Source organism: Buceros rhinoceros, unplaced genomic scaffold (genome assembly GCF_000710305.1).
Source record: "Buceros rhinoceros silvestris isolate BGI_N320 unplaced genomic scaffold, ASM71030v1 scaffold25683, whole genome shotgun sequence".
NCBI lineage: Eukaryota > Metazoa > Chordata > Aves > Bucerotiformes > Bucerotidae > Buceros > Buceros rhinoceros.
This window is the reverse complement of record NW_010402186.1, coordinates 8,021-12,523: the sequence shown is the minus strand read 5'-3', so window position 1 is coordinate 12,523 and position 4,503 is coordinate 8,021. Positions and strand designations below refer to the sequence as shown.

The window sequence follows — 4,503 nt, the reverse complement described above, 5'->3', positions numbered from 1 at the left end:
CCCCCGAGACCGCCCCCCAGCAAGGGAGCCCCTGAAACCCCCCCCCCCATCAGCAAACGCTATCAGTGGTACCACTACCTCTAAGAAACAGCACGTCCTTACCAAAAAGATTTGCAAGAATGTTTGTGGCCGAGGACCTACGGAACTTGCTACAGAGATGTGAGATCAGAGGTCAGCTCAATCCTGCAACATAAAGGTGGCAAACCTGGGTCACAGCAGATCAGCGGCACGGTCGGGGTGCGTGGAGTCGGGGAGAGGGATGGGACTGCCGAGGGAGAAGGGTGCAGGACTGGGCTGAGCGTCTGCGCTCAGCTCGCCCGGGAGCTTACCTGGCAGCAGCCCTGCCCCTGTACACCACCTGCGAGGCCTGAAATGAAAAGCTGCTGATGGCACCGTGAGGATTTAGAAGGGTGCAGGACTGGGCTGAGCGTCTGCGCTCAGCTCGCCCGGGAGCTTACCTGGCAGCAGCCCTGCCCCTGTACACCACCTGCGAGGCCTGAAATGAAAAGCTGCTGATGCCACCGTGAAGATTTGGGCCGGGGGTGGGGGGAAAGTAAGCCAGCAACAAAGCAAGACAAAAAAAAATTCAGAAAGCTGCCGTAAAGAAATGAACAACACAAATATGGAAGAGAAGGAAATAAAGGAGCAGTAGGAAAAACAGGTCTGCCAATGGCCCTCAGAGGGGAAGGCTGCTGAGAGCCTCCAAGGGACCCGATGCCCAGGCACTGTCCATCAGTTCCAGGTGCACCGTCCTCCCCTGGGACAACTCCACATGGACATGAGCAACAACGCCTGGGAGGTCCCACGTCCCCAGGGAAGGTCCGTCACCCCTGGAACCTGTTCTACAGCCCTGAGTACAAAGCCCCCAACCCTCTGCTGTCTGTAGGCAATGTCCCCGCAGTGTCCCCAGGTGACAGCAGGAGCATCTGTTGCCACAGAGGAACCAGCCCAAGGCCCTCCAGGACTCCTGGCCCTGACAGCCTGAGCAGCGGTTGCTCAGCTGCCTTGGGTGGAGCTGCTGGTGCAGAGGGGTTGCGTTTGCCTGCTGCAGGCAGAGTTTTGCATTCGTGCTTAGTGGATCCTGAAAAGCGATTCCCACTGAGCCCCACGGGTTTCTCTCACCCTCACCCAGTTCCTTCCACTGACACCCTCCCCAGCTGAAAAATACAGTGACACTATCAGACCTGCTCAGCGTTTTACAGGTTGGGGGCTTCAGGCATGATAAAGATACAACAAAAGGAAGCAAGCAAATATTTGTCCTGATGCCACCAGTGTGGAATCAACCCTGTGCCAAAGGAAACCGGAGATCTTTTCTGTGGCTGATGCCAGAGCACGCAGCCCTTGCAGATCTTTGCTCCTGGCAGTGCGATAAGGCAGGTGAAGCCCAAGATCTGAGGACAACTGGGAGCCCAGAAGCCAAGTGAGACAGGGAAGACATCTCTTGTTGGGTTTGACGTGGAAAGAACGGCGGCATGCTGCAGGCTGGGCTAGGGAAGGCAGCCTGCACAGAACCCCGTGCCCCACGTCATCCTCCCCAGGACCAGAGCGCGTGTGTGTGTCAGTGCCAGCCCTTGGGCATATCTCTGGATTTATACTGCCTACCACAACGTCCTGCTCACACTGTGGAGACAAACCCTGCTCAGTCAAGCTGCTGGCAACACAGAGATGTTGCCCGGGGGCCTCAAGGCAATGCTGGGCAGCAGGAGCATCCTGGCCAAGGGGTGACAAATTCCCCCTGGAAGATGCAGGTCTCCTCCTGGGAGATGCAGACCACTGGGTGGAGAATGGGGGCCCCAGCCCTTGGGACAGCAATGGAGAGAACAATATCTGCCAGGCTGTTGAGCCACCACTGGGACACCAGTTCCCTGCGGCTCGCCCAAGAGGGAAGAGGTGTGAGCTGCACACCTCTGCTGAGGAGCAGCCTGCCGCAGGGCTGGCTCGCAGGCCAAAGCCCTTGGCTGTGGGCTTGACATCCCTGGTTTAGCGTGGGCTCTGTGTGCCCACGAGCTGTAGGACTCCCTCCGCACGCGGGCAGAGGCTTCACTGACAGATCAGACTGACTTTGGATAGGGCTTTGGAGCTGGAGGTGCCAGGTAGGGGCTGACTTCCCTTGTACAGGCTGGGAAATCGTGAGCTAGAAGCTTGTTTTCAGTAACAGGACAGGCTCTTCCTTTCTTCAGGCTCTGGAGGAAACTTCAGCAGAAAGTGTCAGATGGACAATTCTCCACCTTTACATGGCAAATCCCCACCACAAACAGCTGAGGAGCCCGCCCTGGGTACAGACATCTCCAGTCCCAGCCCCATCACAGTGAACTCTACAGCTCCACGTGGGCTCACTCACTCTGCTCCAGCTCTTCTGAGCTATGCCCAGGTCCTCAGTTTGAAGGCCATCCACAGAAAAGGGGAAGTAGCTAGAGACTGGGTCCATCAGCATGGTGCTAATGGGATCAGAGGAACTATACCAGATTGCATCAGCTGGAGAATCTGGTCTAAGCATCCAGAGAAGGAGCTTGGACAGCTCCAAAGGTATAGAGGGCCACAGCTTCTCCATCTCCTACATCAGGGTGAATTTATTTGTTCTCCTGTCTTCCTGGGTGGAAGACATCTGGACCGTGGTGCAATGAGACCTGGAGCTCAGTGCTCCCAAGGCAGAATGGGAAGAGAGAGGTCTGAAGACACCCAGGTCTCTTCAAGAGGACGCGAACCAGATGGCAGTGGGCAGGAAGAAAGGAAACTCAACTTACCTTTGTTCTTCCTCGAGTTCTTCTTTGGTCATCATTGACTTGTACTGGTTTCCCCTCAGCTTTCCAGGGCTGTATTTAAAGGAGAACATCTCATCTGCAGCTGGGCAGGGGCAGAGGGAGAGACAGAGAACAGCAAGAGAGCACGTGAGCCAGAGACCTCCGGAGAGCAACGATCCACAGCAGTGGGCTTGTTCCCTCGAGGTGTTTGCTGACCCGTGCTCCTGCTCACGCACCCCAAACACTACGACCACCCTGGAACACGCTTCCTCAGGCAGCTCCAGCCTCCAGAAAGCCTGGGCAGTGCCAGGGAAGCTGTGTGGCTTGCAGCAGAGAGCCGAGGCGTGGCTGGCCGGAGGACAGCAGGAGACCCGGCTGCAGCAGCGAGGACTGCTGCGAGCGACCGGCCCTGCTGGGAGGCAGATGCACGTAAATCCCACAGCACGGGAACCATATGCTCTTGCTCTCCCTGGATTCCAAGCCCTACAGGCCCGTCTTGGCTTATCAAGACATGCTAATCCTGCCCTGATTAGCTCACAGCATTTTCCCCTTCTCCTCTCCAGACCTGCATTCCTCCTCCCTCCTGCTGCTCGAGCAGGGGCCCTTTCCCACGCTGGGGGCTCATGGACAGTGCCACGAGCAGAGCCGTCCCAGGCCGTGCTGCCCAGCAGCTCTCCTGCAGCCCCGGACAAAGCCTGTGACTAAAGGAGGTGCCACCTGGCAGGTCCCAGGGCTGCAAACAGAGCTGAGCCAAGGCAGCCCCAGGAGCACCAGGAGTCCACGTCCCTCCATCACCAGCCCACGGACCTGAAGAGGAAGCTGAGGTCTCCTTCCTCAGGCCTGGGTGCTCCCCTACACCTCATCAGCCTCAGCTCGGTGCTAATTAGAGCACCGAAGCTCAGGGACTCTGAGCCAAAGCCGATCCTTTTCCAATCGGATTTTGTTCGAGCACTATTTGCTTTTAAAAACCTCTCCCCTGCTTTATCTTCCTACAGATGGGAGAGAGCCACGGGAGTGGGGGTCAATCCAAAGGGCAGCCCAGAAGGAGCGGCTGCTTTGGGCAGTCGCCTTTGCTGGTTATCGCAGGCGCCTTTGCTGGTTATATGCGGGCTTTGCTGGTTATCTGCCAGCCTTTATCTCCCAAGGACTGCAGGACTCGGCTGCTTCTCGCCGAGCCGTCTGGCATTGCTGTTCCCACGTCCTCCCAGAAACATCTGCTGCTCCCACAGACCCTCGGAGCTCTGGCGATACTTCTAAGGGGTCCACAAAAGGAAAATGTTATTGAATTACCTGTATGGTCCCCAAAATTGCATGTTACCCACAAACCAATCCCCTGCAGCACGAGCAAGGCCATGAAAGTGGTGAAACTCCCCTGACTTCTGTGGCAGGAGAGAAAGCCCCAGCATGGACATAACCCGTGGACCCGTCCCCTGTCCCCAACCTCTTGGGAAGCCCCTTCCAATCCTCGCCACTGCTATTGCGGGCACTACCTTCATGGAAGTCTCTCCTCCTCCACCTGCCCAAACGAAGAACACCCCACTGTCCCTCCTCACACCCAGGAGGATTCAGGATCAGCAGCTTCCCTCTATTTTCCAGTCAATACTGCCAGAGTGTCTCCCTGTGTCCAAGGTCAGCTGCTCAATTTAGCGATTTCTCCAACCCCAAGCTCACACTCAGCTGCAGCCAGAGCACTTGGGACCCCACGCAAAAGCCAAGGCAGAGCCTCACTGGATGGGGAACTGCGAGATCTCAAGAACGGCTG

General features: G+C 57.0%; 1 long non-coding RNA gene across 1 annotated transcript in view; it reads right to left on the bottom strand.

Annotated features, from left to right (window-relative positions):
• The window catches only part of LOC104490298, a 21,228-nt gene that overhangs the window by 11,138 nt on the left and 5,587 nt on the right, over window positions 1-4,503 (bottom strand). Inside the window, exon 3 of the long non-coding RNA XR_727772.1 lies at window positions 2,745-2,844. This is a non-coding gene — a long non-coding RNA (uncharacterized LOC104490298). The remainder of the gene's footprint in view (window positions 1-2,744; window positions 2,845-4,503) is intronic.